At 39.9% G+C, this 12,554-nt stretch overlaps 1 pseudogene; it reads left to right on the forward strand.

The window, feature by feature from the left end:
• The first annotated feature begins 402 nt into the window (after nt 1-402).
• LOC119522548 lies at nt 403-915 on the forward strand (annotated as a pseudogene).
• Nucleotides 916-12,554: the final 11,639 nt, after the last annotated feature.

Genomic DNA, 12,554 nt, shown 5'->3' on the forward strand with positions numbered 1-12,554 from the left:
TGGTGTGATGATAAGGTTCTAAAGTTAGATTGTGGTGATGGTTGAACAACTTTGTGAGTATACTAAAATTATTGAATTTCATACTTAAATGTGTGAATGTTATGGTATGTGAGTTATATTTAAATAAAGTTGTTATTTTAAAATGGAAGGAATGAATGCATGCATGTAATATATAAACAAATTAAACCATAAGCAGGTTGGGGAGAAGGGTGTATGTTAGAGTTCTCTGTATGGGGTTTGCATTATTTTTGCAACTATCCTGTAAGTTTGAAATTGTTTCAAGATAGCAAATTTAAAAATAAAACAAAACTGAAACATAAGCCGGGCTGCCCCTGCTGCAGGAGCAGGGAGAGCTGTAAAAAGCATGGCTCGCCCTAGGCAAGGAGCCTTACCCCCCGGGGCATGAATGCCCATCCACTGCCGGGAACTTCCTGGACCCCATTTGGGGTTCCAGCTATGAGTGCACCACAGATAGGGGGCATTTGGAGTCGTGGGCCTGAAACTTCAGGATGTAACGCGGGCTTGGTTTTGAGTGGTTTGGTGGCGAAATCACAAAATGGGGGACTTTTCTACCAGGCATCTTATGGCACCACTTGCCTGGAAAACAGACTTCTGTTCAGAGAGAGGTTGGCCATGGATGGAATCACCAATTTAGTTGTTGGCAGGTTAACATCTTTATTGATTCTAGTAATGCTGATTAGTGCTTTTGTTTTCCCTCAACCACCTCCCAACCCATTGAATATACTTTTTGATGTTTGCATCTCTTTGAGTAGTAGTATTGCCTGCATACTTATCTACTGATATCAACAGGAAGACTTGGAACTGAAATTTAGAAATCTAATTTACTATGTCTTATTTTCTATCATCATGTTATGTATACGTGTCAACCTGAACTTCCATGATGTGGGAAAGTGAGTTTGCTAATGAGAAATACTTAGCAGGGCTCTTAAAAGCTATATATTAGGACTGTGAGGTTGTGTTAAAGATTATCCTGCATCTTTCATGTTAATTATAAATCTAAATTCCCTTTTGTAGGGGAGACATATAGCGCACTTTGCTATTTTCTTTAAGGAGCTGATGTTGTACTTAAACATTCCAACTGTTAAAGCTCAAAGAGCATAAGTAATTTTCACTTTTGCAAGTTAAACATTTTTATAATGTAAGTGCATGGTGAAGAGGTTATGGAACAAACAAAATCTTGCATTTTAAGACAAATATTCTTTTATTTCTTTTAAACCCAGTATATAATTATTGGTCTCCATGCAACCAACTTTTGCTTATAACTACAATTTAATTTCACCTTAACAAAACACAGATGGTGAAAAGACAACTTTGATTATGAAGGTCTAATTATAATAACAAATAATTTATTCAAGGTAAAAAAAAAACACAAGCAGGGCTTTGCATGAACTTATGATGGTAATGTGCCCAGAACTAAAGAATATGATTAATTCAGTGTTCCAGTGGCACCTGCCTCCTCTTTTCTGACTTGGCTGATCCTGGACATTTGTCAGGCTTTTTAACATATCTTCTCCTTTGACTTGTTCCAGCTCACCCTGTCCCAGGTCCTGAACACTGGGTTGGGTCTTGACCTGAACCACACTACAGATGCTACTGGCCAACCGGATCCTCCTATGGGTAGAGGATATGGTAGACAACTTCTGACATGGCTCTCAATGATCCCTGCCTTTTGATATTTATGCCCTGTGTTATCCCCTCTCTTTTTCAGTGTGGGCTTGACTTAGTGACTTCCTTCTGTCCAATAGAATATGGTAAAAGTGATGGGATAGTACTTACATGATTTGATTACAAAAGACTGTGACTTTCATCCTGCTAACTCTCTCTCTCTTTCTCCCTCTTTCCCTCTGTCCCCTATCCCTCCCTCCCCCACCCCCTCTCTCTCATTGGCACTGTCTCCTGCCCTCTTACTTGCTCACTGCCATGTTGTGAGATTCTCTATGGAGAGGCCCACATCTCAAGAAACCAAGCAATGCCGCCATCCAACAAGTCTTGAGCAACTGAGGCCTCAGTTCAATAACTTACAAGGAAGTGAATTTTGTCATCTATCATGTGATTTTGGAAGCGTTTCTTGCCCCAGTCAAACCTTCAGATGAAACTGCAGCCCCAAATTACACCTTGATTTCAGCCTTCTTAGAGACCCTAAAGCAGAGAACCCATCTAAGCCATGCCCAGACACCTGACTCATGGAAACTTGAGAAAATAAATGCATGTTGTTTTAGGCCACCAAGCCTTGGGGTAATTTGTTGTGTTACAATAGAGCAGATAACTGATACAGAGGATAACGTGTGCTAAACATGCTCATCCCAGTTACCAGGACTTTGGAACTAAGGTCCCTTGCAGTGGGGTGGGGCCAAGTGCCTGTCCCATAAAAACCTCTCAATTTGGTGATCTGTTTTCACAGTTCAAAGCTCTCCCTTGGCTTCCCATTGCCTTCAGGGTAAAATCCAAAATGAGTCCTTGCTGCAGCCTAGAAGACCCTTCATGATCTAGTTCCTGTTTCCCTATGGACTCATCTTCTCCTACTCTCCCCTTCACTCTCCCTGCTGTTCATTGAGGGCTGCACCCTTTGCTTTCTCTGCTTGGGAAGCTCTTCCCTAAGGCATCTGCATGACTCACTACCTCACTTCCTTCAGGTGTCTGATCAAATAGCACCTCCTCAAAGAGGCCTTTCCCAATAACCATTAAAGTAGGCCTCCACCCAACCCTCAATCTCTATTCCCTTCTCTTATGATAAGACTTAGCATTACCTGGAATTTTATTCATTTGCTTGTTCTGATGGTCTCTTCCTTCAAGAGAGTTGGTTCCCTGAGGGCAGGGGCTGTACTTCTGGTGCCTGTTACAGTACCTGGTACCTAGTGCCAGATCGAGGAGTTTGGGGAGAGATAGTTAAACCACTTCCCAGAGACTTCTGCATTTTTAAGCAGAAAGGAAAGTTTTCAGCAGTCTGAGAGAAACAGTTGGGAATGCAGGGAGCCCCAAGCCTGTCTCAGGTCTCCAGGGGTTCCCAGGAGGAAGCCAGGGCATGAAGCATAAGAGGAGAGAGTTCTCAGCAATTCTCTCACCTTAACTGCAAAACTAGTTCCAAGAAAAGGCACTCATCTTCATATGTGGTCAGAAAATTTACTCTTCATGAGGGCTGCTTTTTCTAAATGTTCTCTATTTGCAATTTATTCTTTCGTGCCCAATTATCACGCTTAATTTAACCACATGATTTAATTAATTGGAAAAACGTGAAAGTGCAAAATTTTATGTGTTAATAATTAGTGACATAAGCAAACACTTGTTACTTTAGAATGAACAGCTGGCAGCTAATTGTGCTTACAATTACCTAATTGTAGGTTTTGCAATGCCTGCATTTGTTTTATATTCAAAACAGATCCCATGTTTTTTAATTTAAAAAAACATTCTGAATTTAAAAGAAGAGTATATATAAGTGCATATATAAACGTATATATATATAAGAGCACATGTATGACTTCATAAAATAGGAAGAATACTATGTAGAATAAAATGTAATCAGGGCACTAATTATTGTACCATTGAGATCAGATGAGATGGTGTTTAGGACTGTATCGTTGCAGTTAACAGATCCTATAGGGTTGACAAAATCCAATAGGAAAAGACATGAACACATTCACAAAAAGCAAAAGACAAACCAAGTATTTGAAATAAATGGCTGCATCTCCAATGTTGTGTATATCATAGAGGCACAGATGAGGAAGGATGAGAACACAGACAGGTTAACAAAGAGACCTAAGGAAAACAGGATTTAGAAGCTCCAGGAATGCAATTTTGGGGGGAAATAAATCATTTTGCTTCTCCGTGTTACAACTGAAACTTGGGAAGACTCATTTTGCTAGAAAGCTAGTCAGTCCTTTGAAATCAATATGGTCACATGTGTAAGCCACTGACACAGTCATCTCCTTTCTGAACATAATCTGCAATGGAAAAAAAATCTAGGCATAAAGTTGCTCATTTTAGTTTTGCACACTATATGAACATTTCCAGAAATGAATACAGCATGGTAAAATGAAAATTACAAAGTAAATAGGTGAAATTTTAGAGATTTTAACAAATGGGGAAAATGAAAAGGCTCCCTTATCCAACTACCATGTTTGGGGTATTTTCAGAATTTAAAAGTTGACGCCATCTCATACTAACAGAAGAACAACAAGAATCATTGAACTCCTTGATTAGAGACACGACGTATTTTTTTGGCAAATTTTGTTGCTATGTGATTTTGTTGTTTATGCTCAATAAACTTCCTACTTAGCATTAATTTGACTACAAGATTTCAAATATTTTCAATGAAATTGAGCCAAATATATTTATAAATGTTTGGTTTTTAAGATTAGCATACAGAGAATTCTTTTAATTTCTGTTATATTTTACACAAATCATATATTTGGGCCCAGCTTATCTGCCAGATTCCAAACTTTTAAGAAATCAAAAAATCATGTATGTATCAACTACAAAAGCAAACACTATTTCCCTTTCAGTAAATTCATGCTCTCACATTATTCACTGAATATTTGTGAAGCTGAACCCCTTTGTTCTCCACTAATTTATTCATAATCATACAAATTAAGCTAGTGGCTTTGATACTGTTGGGGAAATATAATTAAAAGCAAAATCTCCCAGCCCAGAAAACCTCTCCACAAAGGTAGAAGAGAAAGAAAAAGTTTTATTGTGGAATAAGCATTTAACCAGAATGCGATGCATCACAGGCAATCCTCCAAGAGGTTGTAAAGACACAGAGAGCTCACCTTTTTATGTGGCTAAACAACCCATGCATACAATCCACTGCATACACAGTCTCAAGTTAAGAGGTAGGTTGACAATTTGGAACTAAGAGCCCCCTGGAAATTATTCTAATCTCTTCCCAGAAAACCGAGAGATAGGAATTTTAATTACATTTCACAAAGGACAAAGAGAGAATTTAGAATTACAGGTTTTCTAAAGAAAATACTAAGAGACGGGAAGGAGGAGGAAGTCTCTTCCCTTATGTTCAACAGGCAGAATGAGGTCTTTATTTATTTTTAAAGTTGGTTTTGCCCTTACAATCCCCTGTTTGTTACTGTAAAATAGTAACACTACAATTATTAATTGCCCGCATTGCCATTTCCACCTTTCTCTGGGCAAGTTGCTGCCTTCTAAATATTCATCAAGTCCAGAGAAAAATGCAAAGCAAGGCAATTATCAGAATTCTAAATGGATGAATTAAAACAAATTCAGTATAATGTTACCAATGATGAAAAAATTAATTCAGATTCTTGATTAGCACTGGGCAAAATTCTCCTATGTCATACAGTAATTTTACTAGCTGTTGTGACATCTTTATTGCTTGTGCTTTTAATTGATTAACCATTCGAGTATTATTTTGTAGCTCCTTAGGAACTCTTACCCAATTTAAGCCTACAGAGTAGCTTCACTCTGGGGCTACCTTAAATTTTTATTTAAGAGCTTTTCTTGTAAGGCCCAATAAATTTGTCCTGATTTCCAGTCAATCACATAAGTAATATCACATTTACATGATAGTTTAAACCCTTCAGCAATTGTTCCTTCTTCCCAAATAATTTTCCCAGATGCAAGATACAAAGACACCCATGGCCATTATGTAGTACCTGAGTCTTATTATGAGGCACTAGCTCCACAGAAGAGACTGCACTTGCAGTATTTAGTGTACATGGCTGTAGCTGTTTTAAGTCTTGAGGACGAACCCATCCTATGGATCATTTTTTGCCTAGGTCCAAATTAATAAGTATATTATTATAATTGTCAACTTAATCTCCACAGCCATTCACCTTTGTTTATCCATCCACACAGGGACTGGGGAAAACTTACATCCTGTCATTAATTTAGTGACAATAGACTTGCCTTCTGCAGTCTCTACTTGTAATTGCCAGATTTATGTCTGTTAAATAGGCAATTTTCTTTTCTACAGTATCCACCTATCTCTTTTCGTATAGTCATAGTCTCAACAGCTAATTGTTCCCTTATATATGAACAATCCTGTAATTCCAAACTAATGACGATATCTTGAAGTTGCTTTATAGCTAACATGCTGCTGGGCAATATAAGAGAGTGCCTCTGAGACCCTTGTAGTGATTTTCCATTTTCCAGTATTAAACAATTCCAAGCAGTCCAAATCCAAACAAATAACATGACTGCGACTGCTTTCTAGTAAAACGTGACTCTTAAATTGCTGAAATAGCCACGACTATGAATAGGACAGCAAGGCAGTCTGCGAGAATCATAGTAAGTTCACCAGGACACCTCCTCTTTCAGTTAAGTACCAATATCGGTTATTCTAGAAAGCTTACATTTCAAGTCCTTTGTGGGAATCACAGTCCAGTTCTCATGTAATGCTGGCTTCACATGGGAAGCATGAGTCCACCTATGTTTTTCTTTCCAGAAGCAGTGCCACATTTATGTAAACGAAATCTACGTAACACATAAGGGGTGGCAGACTCCCTACGACCATTCTTCCAGGTCCTTATGACTTCGTCCTGGAGTTCCTAGAGAAGAGGGGAGTCCTGTCAAGGACATGGCCTCAGATCCAAATTCATAGATCTGCCAAACATAAATTCAAGGGGAGAGATCCCGTGCTTGCCTGCAGGGGTCGCTCTAATTCTTAACAAGGCTAGTAATAAAGCTCCAGGCCATTTTGAGTAGGTAGATTGCTGAATTATAGCCAATGAATTTTTTGAAAGTTCGATTCATCTGCTCTACTTGTCCAGAGGGCTGGAGCTTATAGAAATCTGCAAACATTTGTATAACTCCTGGATTCAATACATTCTGGCATCCCAAAAGTGGGAATCACGGGCATTAAAATAGCCTGAGCATGGCCATCCAGACATCATACACACCAGAACTAGACAAAATCTCTTACCTCCCTTGTTCTGCGTTTGCCCACAAATTTCTGTAGCTCTTCCCAGGAGACAGGAAAAGCAGCCTTTAGATGAGTGATACCAGCTGGTGAGAAAAGCATGTGTATTTCTGTTGTTTCATTCGCCTGGGTAGCTTCTCAATGGCATCAGCTTCACTAGCTACCAGAATAGGAGGGGCTGGTTTTCCTTGCACTGAGATAAGAAAAAAGTAGAGTTATATGGCACCTTGGTCTCCTGTCCTGCGTTGATCTTTATATACCTAACACCTTGTTTGTTTCTTTTCCCAAGTGACTAGCTACTCTCCATCCTGTTGCCTTCATATGGGGACAGTCTTTCATCCAAGTTGTCAATCATTCCCTGATCATGTCTCTTTATCTTGTCTGCTTTCCTAGCTGTGTGGCATGTGGACAATAAGGGACACTTGGAGGTGGAATCCGGGCTAAGACATGAAGCAAACTCAGAGCTGGACCACAGAGTACACAAACTTGTGTCCTCAAACAGAGCACTAATTCATTACTGGCTAAAGAAGTTGTGCTATCATCCCTCTTTGCAGGAAGTCTACTGATGAGGGGAACCACCAGTCTAAAAGATCATCACCTCCACCTTTCCGGGAGTCAGCTTGAGGAAATGGAGGAGCAGGGAGACCAGAGAAAGGAGAGGAGGAGAGTTTTGTGAATGAGAAAGTGCCTTTAATTCCCACATTTCCTCTTCCATTTTCCTCAATCTTTCCTTCTGACTATCCAATTTTTTTTTTTTTTTTGCTGTACTCTTAGGATGATATTAATTCCATAAATACCAATAATTCATTTGCTTCAGATGAGGCCTGTCTGATAACTGCAACAAACATGTTCCTATCCAAATCAAAAGAACCTTCCTCAGGTAACTGCAAGATTGGATTCTCACAGTCTCATTCCAAATATAAAAGAGAAGGGAGGTCTTTTGTATTTTGTTTTTATTCTTACTCTGATTTTTATTGGAGTAATGAAAATGTTCAAAAATTGATTGTGGTGGTGAATGCACAACTATATGATGGTACTGTGAACCATTGATTTTACACTTTGGATGATTATGTGGTATGTGACTATATCTCAATAAAATTGCATTTAAAAAAAGAGAGAAGGGAGGAGTTGACAGAGCTGCAGAAGCAGAGAGATCAGAAGGATGAGAGGGAAGGAGGAGAGCTGGCTATAGAGAGGCAGCTGCAGGACAAGAAGAGGGAAGATTTACTAGAAAAATCAGTCTAGTTTGCTGTTGCTTAGGTTTGTCAAATTGCTCATTGCCTTTGGCCAAAGAATCTTTTAGTAGCAATTTTTGATTCAGAATTTTGTTTGGAGGCCTCTGCATACTAATAAAAAATGCTGCCCATTGGGCCTGAGTTTCATTCTTTTCTAAGGCACCTCCCAAATGAACAATTTTGTTCAAGTCAAATGGTCCCCGAAGTGGCCTCTGAAGGCCCAAATAATCTTTGGTGAGGCTATGCCATTTGGAAAGATAGTTGCAAGAATTAAGATTGGAATGAGATTTAGACTTAGATGACCTCATGAGAGCCAGCAAAGGTCAGTAGAAATGTGATGCTTGTGCACGTCATGTGTCAGGGCCCCAACCTAATGGTTGGCCACCTCCAAACGCACATTTGACAGTCTGTGTCCCCCTGGCAGATGGATCAAAGCCCAGCTTTGGACGAAAATCAAAATACAAGGAGAACCTTATTTGGTTTTATTGGTGACTCACGGCAAAGTCTGTCAAAAAGTGGACACCATTCCAGTGAGAACCGCAATCTCACCATTCTGTGAGGCTTCTGGGACCTAGGCCTGTGTTCTAGACTATGATTCTCCTTCTTCTGGTGAACTACATGTTTAGCTAGCGCAACACAAAATAGTAATACAAAAGACAGCAAAAGGGAAGAAAAGGAATGGCCTGATTCCACCAAGGATGCCAAACAAATGGGAACCAACAATAAAACCCAGGTATCAAATGGTGAATAAATAGCTGAGGAACTCAGTGTGGTGAGCAAGGTGCAGACCCAGTTCTTACTTACAAGACATGAGCAGCAAGGCACAAGGGGCCTCTGTGGGTGCCACACCAAGGTGAAGGCTGGGGTCTGTGGAGACAAGCAGGGCAGACTGGATCCCACCGGGGCCTCCAAAGAGAACGCATCAATGGATGGATATCGGAGACTGGATCAAGTACAGTCTCACCAAAGGATCCCCAATCAGTCACATGGGGAAGGGTGGCTTTTGCAGTAAGTCCTTTTCTGGAATACAAAAGGTGGGGGCAGGGCTCAGGTAAAAATTTGCCATTGTCAAGAGAAAGACCTGCAGGCAACATTCCTATCTCCCCATGTTTTTCAACCAATGTTGAATACACGCTATTAGAAAGGGCCCATGCTTATTCAATAGTAAAATCTTGAATTTGGAGAGGGCAGTTCTTCTGGCTAGTATTCCAAACGACTAAAGAGCTAGAAGGGAGACTTTTTATAATTCAGGGTCTCTTACCTGACTGTTGTGGCCACTGACCTTTGGCTGGCATGCACAATTCAGGAACTGCGACACAATGTCGCCTTTGTTGCCAAATTGTTGTGGCTAAGGAGATACCACCATTACATACCCGTTCCCAAGGTATTTCCCAGGTAGGTTGACTTTTGGAACCAGGAGCCCTCTGGAAGTTATGCTAATCTCTTCCCAGGAAACTGGGAGATAGAGGTGATACTTTCGTTGATTACATTTCAAAATGACAAAGAATTTTGAATTACAGGCTTTCTAAAATAAATACTAAGAGATGGGAAGGAGGAGGAAGTCTCTTTCCTTAATGTTCCGCAGGGAAAATGAAGCCTTTTAAAAATTTTTTAATTTGTTTTTGCCTTTACAATTCTCAGTTGAGTTCAATTCTATAAACACATATTTGAATGTCTACTACATACAAAGCAACATATTTTCGCAGGAGCATTTCATCAGAAATAGTTCAGCGGCAATGTTTAGGAGATATTTCCTTAGAGAAATATCTAGTTTGTTCACAGTAGAATTGTTACTCTACATATAATGGTGTTTACATTGGAGAAACTGGTATTTAGACATTAATCAAATAAAATGCATCTGTCTTTGACAGTTTCTAGTCAGAACACACAATTTTTAAATAGGAGAGCATCATTTTTCCAGATGCTTGATATAATTGTGTCCACAGCTCAATTTCCTATAACTCCCACTCATTTCACCTCCTCAATGAAACCTCCTACTTGTTATGTCCAACACTAATTATTTTACTCTTTTCCGATTAACCTTAGCACTGATTCTCTGTCATATATCTTCTTGTATTAAAATACCTAGCTATGATTAGAAACAATCTCTAAGACTTACTTCTCCAGCCAGATGGCAATTTTAGAAGAAATGGGGACCATGCCTGCTATTTCTATGCTTTCTCAGTGTTGGCATGCTAGGAGAACGCAAGTAAACGTGCATTGCTTGATAACGTGGCAATGTAAATTGACACAAATATGAGCTCCTTAAAATTCTAAAAAAGCTATAACCAGTCATTTAGAAAGTCAGTCAAGTCTCATAAATCTTAGCAGAGGTTGGGAGCTGTTCTAAAACATTCAAAAGTTGTTGGGACAATAATCGCCAAGAGTCTGTATCAAGAAATGGATGATTGCAAATTTACTTTAGGACTGGGTACTCCTTAGTTAGCTTCACCTATGTCCCTTCTCTACTGCCCACTTCAAACTCACTGACACACATTATTTAGCAAAGGTCAATTTAATAGCTCCCAAATATGAAACTTCAGGCTCTCTTGGCCCGATTTATCCTAAATTCATAAATTCGGAATGTCTGAATTAGAAATTTGTAGTGGGTGACTGTGGAGGAAACTCAGTGGCTTGCATCAAGCCAAAAAAATCTCCGGGGAGCTTGGTCTTCTGTTTCTCACCTAAAGGAAAATGATCAGGCCCTGCCTAATATCAACCCCAGGGAAAGCCTTCAAGAACCGGGAAGAAAGATTTACAAATTCTTAAAAGAGCCTTCTGTTTATACTTCAATTGAGAAGACTCAACAATTCCTCTAAATTCTGCTCAGTGCCTTAACCAGAGTGTTTCCATATTGAAAGAATTAACTGGAAAGGATTCTGACTGTGAAATACAAACAAGTCTCACACCAAGGCCCACCCTGTCTGGCAAACAAGCAATTATCTTCCTGGCTTTGAGGGGTAGTAGAAAATAGTTAATTAACTCACTAATATTCTCTGCTTGGTAAGGGATTTGCTGACTCTCCAGTGCCAAAGAGAGTTTATTAGGGGTGGACACTTTCCATCATGTTGTTGGGTACTTGTGAACCCCACCAGAAAACAAACCATGTAATGGTTACAGACAAAAGAACATTCAATAGTAAGAAGCACCTCAAAAGCCACAGAGCTGCCTAATGCCTTCAAACAATCCAACAGCACCTTATAAACAAGACCTTAACAAATCATGTTCAAGATATTCAAGCTATTCAAACCCAGTGGTGCCTGAATTCCTAAAACCTCTTGGCTTTACATTCAATTGGGTGCAATCAGCTTCACCTCACAGGACACTGAATTTTCTCCTTCACATACATGAATGCACTACTTCTATCCACACAACACTTACAAATTGGCTGATGTGCAATATCTGACTAGAAGATAATGTTCAGAGCAAAAAATGCTTCCCTTTGAATGTTTTCAAATTATTTACTTTCTTAGTGATGTGTGAAAATAAGCTCTAATTGAGATTGGCCCCTTGCTAATGTTGCATGTTGGTTTGTTGTTGAACATCCACATAACTCTTTCAACACTAATTATTTATTTATTTGAACTAGTCTTGGCTATGGTCAGTGGTGAAATGTGAAGGGCTAATTCCAGCAGATGTTTGAAACCAGCTCTGCTGAGAACTCTGCAAGGAGCCTCTACCAAGAGCCATGCATAGGGTCAGGAAGAAGGGGCTAGAGGTCAGGGTCACAGGTAAAATTGGTGTCATTGTCTAAGGAGTGAAAGAGATAGACCAGGGTCTGGTCCTGGGGATTGAGAAAGAGAGGTGTCACGCGTGGAGCTAGGGTTGGGATATAGGGAGCTAGGGTTGGAATGCGGGGAGCTGGAAGGTTGGAATGGAACACAGAGGGAGGAGATAATGCAAGCAAAGACTGGGCAGCTGAGGGCAAAGAAGATGCTAAAACCTCAACTAAGAGTATGGATGGGCTGCGAACAAGGCCGGATCAAGCTTGACAGATAGTTGGTAACTTCTATGAGAATGAATTGCAGGAAGTAGGATGGGTGTACTGTTTCTCTCTCTATTATTGCTACCCAGACACCGTCAACCTGCCTTTTGGAAAATGCACCTCCTTGGTCACAAGAACACCTACATCAATCCACGTGGCTGGACAAACAGCACCTACTGTCTATGAGTCAGCAGCAACTTGGTGTTTGAAGGGCCCTCTGAGCCTTCATTTCCATTCTCATCGCCTATGGAACAGCTCAAAAAGGACCCTTGCCCCTTTGTTCATTTCAAAATAGATTGATCTGCATCTGAAAGATGTATCTATCAAATGGGGAAAGATGATCTATCACCTGATTCGTGAGCTGTTAAGGCAGCTAGGACCACATAAATACAAACAGTATTCAAATGAAGGTAACCTTTCTGTG

This window comes from Choloepus didactylus, chromosome X (genome assembly GCF_015220235.1).
Source record: "Choloepus didactylus isolate mChoDid1 chromosome X, mChoDid1.pri, whole genome shotgun sequence".
NCBI lineage: Eukaryota > Metazoa > Chordata > Mammalia > Pilosa > Megalonychidae > Choloepus > Choloepus didactylus.